Genomic DNA, 13628 nt, shown 5'->3' with positions numbered 1-13628 from the left:
CAGCTTCCATGTTCATTATAGGTCAGTTTTGAAGGGTAAAGTGACTCTCCTCAGTTGGTAATTGATGCTCAGTCATGGTTGGAGCTGGGAAGTGATGTATGATCGTTCATTTATTCCACAAACATGCCCCCATGGAGTTCACATGTTTAGTAGAAGGAGACAGAGTCTAAACAAAAATTATCTTCTAGGAAAGGGTAAATCTTCCTGAGGGAACATAAGGCAGGGCAGGGAGATTGGGAACACTTGGGTGAAGGTTGTGGTTCTGTTAACATAGCATCAGGAAGACCAGCCTGCAAGGCGATGTTTGAGAAAAGATGTGGAGGAAGGAAGGAACGGGCTGTGCATTTCCCAAAGTCTTGTAATAAATGCTACTTACAAACCAAATCACAAAAAGCACTAAACATTGGGAGCAGAGTTTTGGGAATGTAGATCATCTAATTTTGTAAAGTTGATTGAGAAATTTGTCTGTTATTTGAAATAAGATGGGAAACTACCATAAAGCTGCAAAGGGAAGAATGACATGATTTGACCTAGATTTCTACCAGACTCATCTCCTGTTCCCAGGAGACTAGACATCAGCAGACTAGACTGAAGCAGGGAGGTGGGTTGGTGATGACGGCTGTTAGACCTGCTGTCCTCATCCAGGGGCAATTTTACCTGTCAGCGGACATATCTACAGTTTTGTCATAAGGGGCTGTTAGTGTGCTACTAACTTCTAGTGTGTATAGGCTAGGGATGCTGCTAAAAATCTGTATGTGTATGATAGCCGCTGACATGGTCATCCTGCCCAAATGGCAACTGTGCTCAGGCTGAGGCTGAGGACCCTGAGTTAGCTGGAGTAGTGGAGTTCACAGGAAGTGGTCATGTCTGTCTATCTGAGAAGGATTTGCAGACAGGAGGTAGGAGCAAGGAGTCCAGCAGAGTTTACTATTGGTAAGTTATAACCACATGGAAGATGCCACTAACTCAGACAAAAAATGTGGAAAGTGTTGGTTCACAGACTCTCTTTTAGTGAGCAGTTGAATATATAGATCTTGAATTTGAAAGAGAAATGTCCAGGCTGGGTGTAGGGAATTTGTATTCATCAGCAAACAGTAATATTTAAAGCAGAAAAGATTGCATGAGTTGAAAGCAAATAAGTGAGGAAAATGAAGATAATTGGTGTACGCCTTGAGTCTTGGGATAGTTGATTTTAAGAAGTGGCTGAGTTGTTTTAATGTCTTGGTGATTGTGAATTGCACTGCTATAAACATTCGAATACAGGTGTCCTTTTTATAAAATGACCTTTCTTCCTTTGGGTGTGTGCTCAGCAGTGGGATTTCTGGATGAAATGGTAGGGCTACTTTAAGTTCTTTGAGGTATCTCCATACAGTTTTCCACAGAGGTTGTACTAGTTTGCAGTCCCACCAATAGTGTAGTTTTGTTGGAGTAAGGGGATATCTCATTGTGGTTTTGACTTGCATTTCCCTAACGATTAGAGATGTTGAGCATTTTTTTTATGAGTTCGTAGGCCATTAGTAGACCTTCATTTGAAAAAGTTTCTGTTGATCTCTTTTTCTCACTTTCTAATGGGGTCATTTGGTTGTTTCTTGCTGATTTACTGGAGCTCCTTGTTTGATAGATTCTGGTTATCAGTCTTTTATCAGATGTATAGCATGCAAATATTTTCTCCCATTCTGTGAATTGTCTATTTGCTCTTTTGATTATGTCCTTGGAGGTGCAGAAGCTTTTAAATTTAATGAGGTCCCATTTTTTCTGGTTGTTGCTATGATTGCTTTTGGGGTCTTCATGAATTCTTCACCTAGACTTATATCTATAAGGGTTTTTCCAACATTTTCTTGCAGGATTCTTATAGTTTTCTGCTGCAGGTTTACAACTCATGTGCCTATGAATACATGAATGGATTAATAAAATGTGGTATTTGCATATTATGGAGTACTACTCAGCCTTTACAAATGGTGGCCTAGTATCTTTGTGTACAGCCGAGAACTAGAAACCATTTGGCTAAGTGAAACATACAAGAATGAATAAAAGAAGAGAGGTAGTTAATACCAAGTTAATCAATCAACACTGAAGTGCACATATGGAAGAAAATCTCAACAAAAATGAAGCTGGGGAGTGGGTGGGGTGAAAGGAAAGAGTGAATTCAGTGTTTGGGTCTTTTGCATGCTTTCTGCATGAAGGGCACACATATGTGTAAATTTGACTCAGTCTGTATAAAAACCAAGTATGTAAACCCAAGCTGTGTATCCCTAATATTCTGAAATCAAATAAATAACTAGATAAAGTGAAAAGGAAAAGAAATTCTCAGCTCCACCACAATCTCACTGAACCATGAAACTGAATGAGACTCAGCTGTGTTTCAATAAAAGCTCCAGGTGATTCTGATGTCTATAAAGTTGAGTGCCCCTGCTCAGAGGTTGGTTGAGGGAATAAGGTGAAGGTAGGTGAATTAAGCATTTCCATCTCCATGTTCTCAGAGCTTTGCCTTCAGAGGTGCACAGGAAAAGTAGATTATCTTGTAGTTATTTCTTTAGTGTTCAGATGTGGAGACAGATGTCTTAGGATGATAGGAAGTTTTACTAAAATACATTTCAGTGCATAGAAATAGCTCTGTATTTGATGGTTTTGATTCTAAGGCCAGTGAAGAGAGTCTTCTTTTTTTTTTTTTAATTAAATCATAGCTGTGTACATGAATGTGATCATGGGGCACCATGCACTGGTTTTATATGCCATTTGACATATTTTCATCACACTGATTAACATAGCCTTCCTGGCATTTTCTTAGTTATTGTGTTAAGACATTTATATTCTACATTTATTAAGTTTCACATGTACCCTTATAAGATGCACTGCAGGTGTAATCTCACCAATCACCCTCCCTCCACCCATCCTGCCCGCTTCCTCTCCCCCTTCCCCAAATTCTTAGGTTATAATTGGGTTATAGCTTTCATATGAAAGCCATAAATTAGTTTCATAGTAGGGCTGAGTATATTGGGTACTTTTTCCCCCGTTCTTGAGATACTTTACTAAGAAGAATATGTTCCAGCTCCATCCATGTAAACATGAAAGAGGTAAAGTCTCCATCTTTCTTTAAGGTTGCCTAATATTCCATGAGAGAGTCTTCTACTATGCTCAGATATTACATGTCTGCTTTCCCTTTGCTCTTGTTCTTTGATGTTTGAATAAAAAGTGTTAAGTTTTCTAAAATGAATTGATAGTATATTTATGTTGTGTGTGCTGGCTGAAGTTGTAGTTAATCGCTTACATCTGAGTGTGGCTTCAGCTGCTGGGGCATATAAGGCTGTCTATTCTCCCCACCTTCCTGATTCCTGAGTGAGATTTGCTTTCCAGTCTGGGAAAATTAGGATGTTCCTGGGATTAAGGGAGCTCTTTCTTCTTCATTACTTCATATGGACCTATGCTGAAGACTGGTCAGGTACAACTTGAGACTTGGAGGGCAGAAGTTTCTAAGTTCTTCTGTTTTAGTAAAATAAACCTTAGCACATACAAATAGCTCTGTACTTGATGATTTGGATTCTAACGTGAAATAGCATTGCAGTCTTTTCCTCCAGAGTGAGGGGCCACACGTGGTCCCTGTTTTCTCAGTACTTTTCTGAGTTAGTCCTGAAAATCTCCTGTCCTAAGCTGACCAGGATAGTTGGTCACCCTGAATACTTGGACTGTCTGTTTCTCATGTTGAGATGTTAGAGTCCAGTGGAAGGTTATGTGTTTTTGCCAAGGTGCCTGTGCAACAAGGCGACCCAGCCGTGTGATGGCTTGTAAGAGTCTCCGTGTAGGCGTGATGCTTTTTTCTTTATTAGGAACTATTTAAAGAGCTAACTACAAGGAATCATATAATGTCCTTTGACCCACTATCCAGGTTTATTAAATCAATAACAATTTTCTATATTTGCTTAAATTTTATTTTCTGAGAAGAAAAAGTTCAGGTACAGTTGAAGGCCTTGTGTCTATCCTGACCCTCTTACTTCCCTTTTTGCCCACATGTTTGGCAATTATTCATTTCCTGGTATGTTTTGTAATTTTACAACAAATTGATAGGTTGGTAAATGTTTTTCAGGCATTTAAACTTCTATTTCTCTTTCATTCTATAGCTTTTTATTTTATCACTCAACATTACTAATGTGCATTTGTAACTTTGGTTTATTTTTATTACTCTTTGGGATTCCATTGATTAGATACACTGTGAATTCTTTCTCTTCTCATATTGCTAGAATTTCTCCAGTTTGGGGCTGTTACAAGTTCTGTTTCTACTGGAGGTTTTTGTTTTCACACCTAGGAATTGAATCTGAGGCCACAGGCTGTGCATATTTGAAAACCTACCCGTCTTGTTCAATTGGTCTCTAGCAGGGCTGTCCAGTTACAAGTCTTCTTAGAAAAATGAAGACTTTGTTTTCTTGTCATTTTCACCTATATTTGGTGCTCACAGATGACTTTTTTTTTTGTTAACTTGGCTGGGAAAAACCTCAGACTTTTACATTTTTTAAAATATATTACTTTTTTATTGTTAGATCATAGCTGTGTACATTAGTGCAATCGAGGGGTACAATGTGCTGGTTTCATATACAATCTGAAATATTCTCATCAAACTGTTCGATGTAGCCTTCATGGCATTTTCTTAGTTATTGTATGTAGACATTTGTATTCTGCATTTAGTAGGTTTCACCTGTACCCATTCTAAGTTTCATTCTCCCTCCACTGTAACCTCCCCCCTCCCTTCCCCTCCTTTGGCCCTTTCCCCATAGTCTTGTGCTATAGTTGGGTTATAGCCTTCATATGAAAGTTAAATTAGCTTCATAGTAGGGCTGAGAACATTGGATACTTTTTCTTCCATTCTTGAGATACTTTGCTAAGAAGAATATGTTTTAGCTCCATCCATGTAAACATGAAAGAGGTAAAGTATCCATCTTTCTTTAAGGCTGCATAATATTCCACGGTGTACATGTACCACAATTTGCTAGTTCATTTGTGGGTCAATGAGCTCTTGGGCTTCTTCTATGACTTAGCAATTATGAATAGGGCTGCAATAAACATTCTGGTACAGATGTCTTTGTTATGTTGTGATTTTTGGTCTTATGGGTACATACCTAGTAAAGGAATTATAGGATCGAATGGCAGGTCTATTTTTAGATCTCTAAGTGTTCTCCAAACATCCTTCCAAAAGGAACATATTAGTGTGCATTCCCACCAGCAGTGTAGAAGTGTGCCCTTTTCTCCACATCCATGCCAACATCTCTGGTTTTGGGATTTTGTTATGTGGGCTACTCTTACTGGGGTTAGATGATATCTCAAATTAGTTTTGATTTGCATTTCTCTGATGATTAAGGATGATGAGCTTTTTTTCATGTGTTTGTAGGTCATGCATCTGTCTTAGAGAAGTTTCTCTTCAAGTCCTTTGCCCACCCTGAGATGGGATCACTTGTTCTTTTCTTGCTAATACATTTGAGTTCTCTGTGGATTCTGGTTATGAAACCTTTATTGGAGGTATAACGTGCAAATATTTTCTCCCATTCTGAGGGCTGTCTGCTTGCTTTACTTACTATGTTCTTGGCTGTGCATAAGCTTTTTAGTTTGATCAGGTCCCAGTAATATATTTTTAATACTGCTTCAATTGCCTGGGGAGTCCTCCTCATAAAATATTCACCCAGGCCGATTCCTTCAAGAGTTTTCCCTGCACTTTCTTCAAGTATTTTTATAGTTTCATGTCTTAAGTTTAAATCTTTTATCCAGTGAGAGTCTGTCTTAGTTAATGGTAAAAGGTATGGGTCCAGTTTCAGTCTTTTACAGATTGCCAGCCAGTTCACCCAGCACCATTTGTTAAATAGGGAATCTTTTTAATTGGCTTGTCAAAGATCAAATAACGGTAAGTAGCTAGATTCATCTCTCGGTTCTCTATTCTGTTCCATACATCTACTTCTCTGTTTTTGTGCCAGTACCATGCTGTTTTGATCACTATCGATTTATAGTACAGTCTCAGGTCTGGTAGCGTGATTCCTCCTGCTTTGTTTTTATTTCTGAGTAATGTTTTGGCTATTCGAGGTTTTTTTCTGATTCCATATAAAACGAAGTATTATTTTTTCAAGATCTTTAAAATATGACAATGGAGCTTTAATAGGAATTGCATTAAAATTATATATTGCTTTGGGTAGTATAGACATTTTAACTATGTCTATACTATGGTATGTTTTTCCATTTGTTAACATCTTCAGCAATTTCTTTTCTTAAAATTTCATAGTTCTCTTTATAGAGATCTTTCACGTCTTTTGTTAGATAAACTCCCAAATATTTCATCTTCTTTGGCACTACTGTGAAAGGAATAGAGTCCTTGACTGTTTTTTCAGCTTGGCTATTGTTGGTATATGTAAAGGCTACGTATTTATGGGTGTTGATTTTGTAGCCTGAGACATTGCTGTATTCCTTGATCACTTCTAAAAGTTTTGTAGTAGAATCCCTAGTGTTTTCCAGATATACGATCATGTCATCTGCGAAGAGTGAAAGTTTGATCTCTTCTGAACCTATGTGGATACCCTTGATCACCTTTTCTTCCCTAATTGCAATGGCTAAAACTTCCATTACAATGTTAAAGAGCAACGGAGACAATGGACAACCTTGCCTAGTTCCTGATCTGAGTAGAAATGATTTCAGTTTAACTCCATTCAATATGATATTGGCTGTGGGTTTGCTGTAGATGGCCTCTATTAGTTTAAGAAATGTCCCTTCTATACCAATTTTCTTAAGTGTTCTGATCATAAAGGGATGCTGGATATTGTCAAAAGCTTTTTCTGCATCAATTGAGTGAATCATATGGTCTTTATTTTTTAGTTTATGTGCTGAATTACATTTATAGATTTACGTATATGGAACCAGCCTTGAGACCCTGGGATAAATCCCACTTGGTCGTGGTGTATAATTTTTTGATGTGTTATTGGATTCTGTTTGTTAGGATCTTATTGAGTATTTTTGCATCAATATTCATTAGTTATATTGGTCTATAATTTTCTTTTCTTGTTGGGTCTTTCCCTGGTTTAGGGATCAAGGTGATGTTTGCTTCATGTTGGGTAGTATTCCTTCTTTTTCTATATTTTGAAAGAAGTTTAGTAATATAGGAACTAGTTCTTCTTTAAAGGTTTGGTAGAATTCTGACATAAAGCCATCTGGTCCTGGGCTTTTCTTTTTAGGGAGATTTTGTATAGCTGATGCTATTTCAGAACTTGATATAGGCCTGTTCAACATTTCTACTTCGTTCTGGCTAAGGCTTGGTAGGTGGTGTACTTCCAAGTATTGGTTGATTTCTTTCAGATTTTCATATTTCTGAGAGTAAATTTTCTTGTAATATTCGTTAAGGTTTTTTGAATTTCTGAGGGTTCTGTTGTTATTTCATCTTTACCATTTCTTATTGATGAAATTAGAGATTTTCCTCTTGTTTTCCTGGTTAGGTTGGCCAAAGGTTTATCTATTTTATTGATCTTTTCAAAAACCCAACTTTGTAATTTATTGATCTGTTGTATAGTTCTTTTGTTTTCAATTTCATTTAATTCTGCTCTGATTTTGGTTATTTCTTCTCTTCTGCTGGGTTTGGCATTGGAATGTTCTTCCTTCTCCAGTTGCTTGAGATGTCCCATTAAGTTATTAACTTCCTCTCTTTCTGTTTTCTTGAGGAAGGCTTGCAGTGCTATAAATATCCCTCTTAGGACTGCCTTTGCAGTATCCCAGAGGTTCTGATAGTTCACGTCTTCATTGTTGTTTTGTTCCAAAAATTTGGTGATTTCCTTCTTAGTCTCATCTATAAGCCATCTATCCTTCAGCATAAGGTTAGCTTCCATGTTTTTGTATGGGTATTCAGGTTCCTGTTGTTATTGAATTCAACTTTGATTCCATGATGGTCTGAGAAGATGCAAGGAATAATTTTTATTTTCTTAAATTTGCTGAGGTTAGATTTGTGGCCTACGATGTGGTCGATTTTGGAGTATGTTCCATTGGCTGATGAGAAGAATGTGTATTCAGTTTTGTTTGGATGAAATGTTCTGTAGATGTCTGTTAAGTCCAGATGTTGAATGGTTAAGTTTAAATCTAAAATTTCTTTGCTTAGCTTATTTTTGGAGGATCTATCCAGCACTGCTAAAGGGGTGTTAAAATCTCCAAGTATTATGGAAGTGGGGGAAATCAAGTTGCTCATGTCTGTTAGAGTTTCTCTTATAAATTGAGGTGCACTCTGGTTGGGTGCATAGATATTAATAATTGAAATCTCATCATATTGAGTATTACCTTTAACAAATATGAAGTTTCTATCCATATCCTTCCTTATTTTGGTTGGTTTAAAGTCTATTGCATCTGCAAATAGGATTGCAATGCCTGCTTTTTTCTGCTTTCCATTTCCCTGGAGTGTAGATGACCATCCCTACACCTTGAGTCTATATTTGTCTTTTAATGAAAGATGAGATTCTTGTATGCAGACGATATCTGGCTTGAGTTTTTGTATCCAGTCAGCCAACCTGTGCCTCTTTAGAGGGCAATTTAAACCATTCACATTAATTGAGAATATTGATAAGCCTTTCGAGAGTGTGGTAGACATTTTTAATCCTTTTGCGACTGTGGAAGTTGTAATTTGATCAAAAATTTCTGGGTGGGTTTACTTTTGTGGTGGAGGATTATGCTGGTCTTCTTTCATCTGGCTGTTTTCAGAATTTTCTCCTTCATCTTAACATTAGTGAAATTGATTATGATGTGTCTGGGGGATGTCTTATTCAGGTTGAGTCACGCTGGAGTTCTGAAACAGTCTGCTATCTGAATTTCAGTATCTCTTGGCATGTCTGGAAAGTTCTCTTTTATAATCTCATGGAGAAGGGACTCTGTGCCTTTTGAAGCCACTTCATCGCTTTTGGGGATCCCTATAAGACAAATATTGGTTTTCTTCAAATTATCCCAGAGCTCTCTGAGAGAGTGATCTGTTTTTGCCCTCCATTTCTCTTCTTCTTTGAGAGTTTGGGAGTGTTGAAAGCTTTGTCTTCAGTGTCAGAAATCATTTCTTCTGCTTGTTCCATTCTGTTACTGAGGGATTCTACTATGTTTCTCAGATCTTTGAGGGCTGCAACTTCTTGTCTCAATGTGTCAAAATCTTTGGTCATTTGGTCTTTGAATTTGTCAAATTCTTGAGACATCTTTTGGGTTACTGCTTGGAATTCTAATTTGATCTTTTTGCTATCCAGATTCTGAATTCAATTTCTGACATCTCAGTGATTTGTTGGTGCATGGGGTCTTGTGCTGTGTCTACCCCATTGTTCCTTGGAGGAGTTGATCTACTCTGATTATTCATATTGCCAGAGTATTTCTGTTGATTTTGCCTCATGATTGTTTTTCACCTTTGCCTCTGGCCGTCCTCAGAGTTGAGGAGGTGTCTCTCCAAATTAGACCCCAGTGGGATCACTCTATTGTTGCTGGATCTTTGTAGGGAGTGACCCTGTGTAGCTCCTCTGGGGCTGCCCCAGCCAGGGAGTTCTGGTTGTGGGAGCAGCTCCGGAGTGGACACACCCTGATCCAGCAACAGGGTGGGGAGTGGGGGTGGTGCACACAGTTTTGGGAGTGTCTGGTGCCCAGTGACTTTGGCACAGAGGGCCCAAGGCTTTAGCAGTCTCTGGCCAGGAGAAGGGCTCTGTGCAGAGGCAGGGAGGGCTCTGGAGGGCATGCGGCTATCAGAGTCCTTGGCCAGACAAGCAGGCCGGTGTGGTGGCAGGAAGGGTACAGAAGTTAGGATGTGGGGTTGTGTGGCTCCTGGAGTTCCTTGTCATGGCTTGTGGAGGCCTAGCAGGCACAGGTTTTGGGTCACAGTGCAGCTCTTACCAGGGCCTGGGAGGGGCCGATGGCTGTTGTGGCTCAGCTCTTCCGGAGGTCTGGGCGGGCACCAATGGCGGGGCACAGTGCAGCTCTTCCAGCAGTCTGGGCATGTGCCAATCATGGGGTGCAGCGCAGGTCTTACGGAGGTCTGGGTGGGCACCGATTGCGGGGTACAGTGCAGCTCTTACAGAGGTCCGGGTGGGGCCAATCGCTGAGCGGCACTTGAAGATCCTTGTACTGGAGCCAGGATGCCAGATCCGTGACCACAGACCAACTTATATCCTCTGCTGTCAGCCAACTGCACAGGGGCACTGCATGTTGTAGGACCTCATCCCCTGTGAGCCCAGATGTGACTGCAGCTTGTCACATTTAGCTCCAGGGAAGCCAAGAGCCCAGACATAAGCAAAGCAGACTTTTACATTTTTAAACGAGACTTTTTATTTTTAGGTAATTGTAGATTCACATGCAGTTGTAAGAAGTAATAGAGGTTAGGTATTCCATTTACTCAGATTTTCCCAATGGTAACTTCATACACAACTGTGATACTAATACAATATTACATGAGGGATATTGAAACAGCCAAATTAAAGAACATTGCTATTGCAATAAGGATGCCCCACATTACCCGTGTAGAGCCACATCCACTTTCCTCCTGACCCAATTCTGCCACGGCTCCTTCCTCCCCAGTCCTCAACCTTTGTCAGCCACAACAAATCTGTGCTCCATTTGTGATGTTCTGTTATCTGGAGAATGTTCTATGCATGGACTCATTACATATAACCTTTTGGACTTGGCTTTTTTCATTCAGCATAATTCCTTAGAGAGTCATCCAAGGAATTGTTGTGTGTCTCAACAGTTTAATCTTTTTTATTGCTGAGTAGTATTTCATGGCATGGATGGACCATAGTTTAATTATTCTTCCCCCTCTCAGAGACATTTGGGCTGTTTTCATTTTTTGGCTCTTAGGAATAATGCTGTTATGAACGTTCATGTGCATTGTATGTGAACATCATCAATTTGTGTTTGCCTGGAGTGAATGCTTCTTTAACTGCTGGGTCATAGAGTAGTTACATGTTTAGTTTTTAAAGTAATTTGGAAATTGTTTTTCAGAGTAGTTGATTGATATATTTTTCCTATCACCACCAGTAAAGTATGAGTGACCCAGTTTCTCCACATCCTTGATAGCCCTTGGTATTGTCACTATTTTTTATTTTAGCCACTGTGATAAGTATGCAGTTATTTGGATTTCCATAGTGGCCAATAATGTTGAACATGTTTTCTTGCATATCCTTTTAGGTGAAAGGTTTGGAGGTTTATATATTTTGTCTAAGTAGTGAGTTTTTGGAATCTCCTGAGGACTTGGGCTCCTTCCAATACCTTCAGTGCAATTGGAAGTATTTTTTTAGCAAGGTTTATATAAGTTTATATAAGTATATAAAAAGTATATGTAAAGTATAAAAAAAATTTATTGCTTTTTTTTTTTTGGCCTCATGCCTTCCCCTTCTTATAACTTTTAGGTTGTTCTAATTCTGTTCCTCTGGAATCTGGCTCAAATAAAAGTTTATATCAGAAAAGTTTTCCTTTTCTCAGATAAATAAATTATTGTCTCAATATTTCAAGTTAGAAGGGGAAGGATAGACAATCTTTATTCAATTTCCATGAAAGCCTGGTTGCTAGGCTTTATTCTTCTGGACAAGCCTTTTTTTATGGAAATAATTTTATTTTTAAGTTTCAAAAGTAAAAACATTTTAAGTAAACTGTTACCAAGATGTAGTTATATTTAGTTAACCTCATACAGCTTTACTGTTTCCTTGAACTCTTTGCACTGCACCCTTTAAAAAACAGACTAAAGGATACTTGCATTTAACAAATTCTGCAAAGAACACAATTCTACAGTATCTGTTTTTCATGATACTCTAAATATTGAGTTAAGTGTCAACCTAATTCTTGGAAGGACAAATAACGCAATTAAAATCATTGATTCTCTAATCTTTAGTTCTGTCTCCACATATAAAACCTATCACTTTGTACAAAAAGAAAGCATAATATACAATCAAAAGAAGTTAACCAGAAATTATCACCTTCATCACAAAGGAACGGATTAAGTGAGGGAGGTTGATATAACATTGTCACTGTTCATTTTCTTACTGTTTAACTCTGGCTCAGAAAATAATAACACACAATCCATCCACGTAGACAAATTCCATATCACATTTTCTCCTATTTTATAATAGGCCTAATGTTTAAGAGAAGAATCATTGTGACATAATTACTGAAAGATTATTTTGCTGTCATCGTTGCTCAGGAAGGATCCACAGGAAGCTTTCAGCAAACAGGTTACTGTCATTTCCCCAAATGTGAGATTACATAATCCTGAATGCACATGAGGAAAAAAACAAACGATTTTGTCCTTGTAGTGTTCCCCACTCCCGAAATTTAGATTACATAGTTTTTGGGAATCACTTCTAATTTAGCAATTTAATGTAAATGAAAAGCAATCTTCATTTTAAAATAAAAATCTAGACACCACTTTTGAAATTGCAAATGGGACTCTCATCAAGTCATTGAATGAGTGAAATAGCAAATTCTTGGATCTGGATGACTGCGTTTTGTGATCAGTGAGTACAACTTGAAGGTATCCAATTATCTGTGTTCCATTCAAGTCAAGGCAATTAGTTCCCTGCAGTCATTTCCTCATCAGAGTCACTTGATTCATCTTTATTGCCAGATCCCCCAAATCCTCGCCTGCAGTTATGGTAGTTTTCTTCTCATGCTTCTTGGGAAGTGCATCATTATCACAAATTTTTCTCATTTTAATGTTTGGCAGTTTCTTCAGATCAAAATTCCATTCCCATAAAGTTTTCAGATTACTCACATTCTCAGTGTCTGGAATTTCAAGGCCGTAACCTTCATATTCCTGCCACCCTCAGCTTGATGACTGTCTCTTGAAGGGACTAGTGCCGCCTTTCCTGCCGGTCTTTGATGCTGTTACGTAACTCGATCTGCTCCAGCTCACTGCTGAATCGTTTTAAATACTGTTCAATTATTTCACTAGCATCTTTCTTTGCATATCTCACTTTTGAGGGATCAAGATGATTTTGAAACCAATGAAGTTTTTCACCAATAAGGTTAAGATGCAAGGACTTTTCATTCTTTATTTGTCCTCTTTTTCTTGTTTGTGGGCCTCTTTTGTAATTTGAGCTGCTTTTCTACTGGAGGGATGGATGACTTTCCCACCCCTCCATCTTGCACTTTTTCCCTTTAGTGCTTTAGGTATGGTGAGTCCTTGCAGCTGCAGTAGACCTCTGCCCTGCATTCCAGACCTGGACAATGGTACCTACTCAGGCAGCAGGTACCCTGGCCCACTCTGGACAAGTCTTTATAAACTCTCAGTGACTGCCTTTATATACAATGAAGTTGCAGACACAGACATGGAAACAAAGACTTGCTTAAAGGAGCTTCTGTTGAATGAGAGACACAGAACACGCTCTATACTTCTTCACATAAATTCATAGACATACTCTTATGATTTCATCTCTACAAAAATTTGACTATGGAGAATGGGATGATAAGCTCTTATATATAATTTTTTCATATATAGATTCACTAGAGAGCCTCTTTGAGGGGTAAGTAATATGTGGGTATTTTTAGGGGATAAAGCCATTTGCTCATCTGTAAGACATGTTTTATTTTAGTGTGGGATGCTGCCTTCATTTGTATTAACTGGCTATGCAAAATATTTCCTGAGCTGATCTATGTATACTAACAAAAACTTT

General features: G+C 38.4%; 1 pseudogene; it reads right to left on the bottom strand.

Moving 5' to 3' along the window:
• Positions 1-12524: 12524 nt before the first annotated feature.
• On the bottom strand, positions 12525-13168 carry LOC128564287 (translation machinery-associated protein 16-like; annotated as a pseudogene).
• Between the last annotated feature and the right edge of the window lie 460 nt (positions 13169-13628).

The sequence above is a fragment of the Nycticebus coucang genome, chromosome 14 (genome assembly GCF_027406575.1).
Source record: "Nycticebus coucang isolate mNycCou1 chromosome 14, mNycCou1.pri, whole genome shotgun sequence".
Classification (NCBI taxonomy): Eukaryota; Metazoa; Chordata; class Mammalia; order Primates; family Lorisidae; genus Nycticebus; species Nycticebus coucang.
This window is presented reverse-complemented; position numbering and strand designations above follow the sequence as displayed.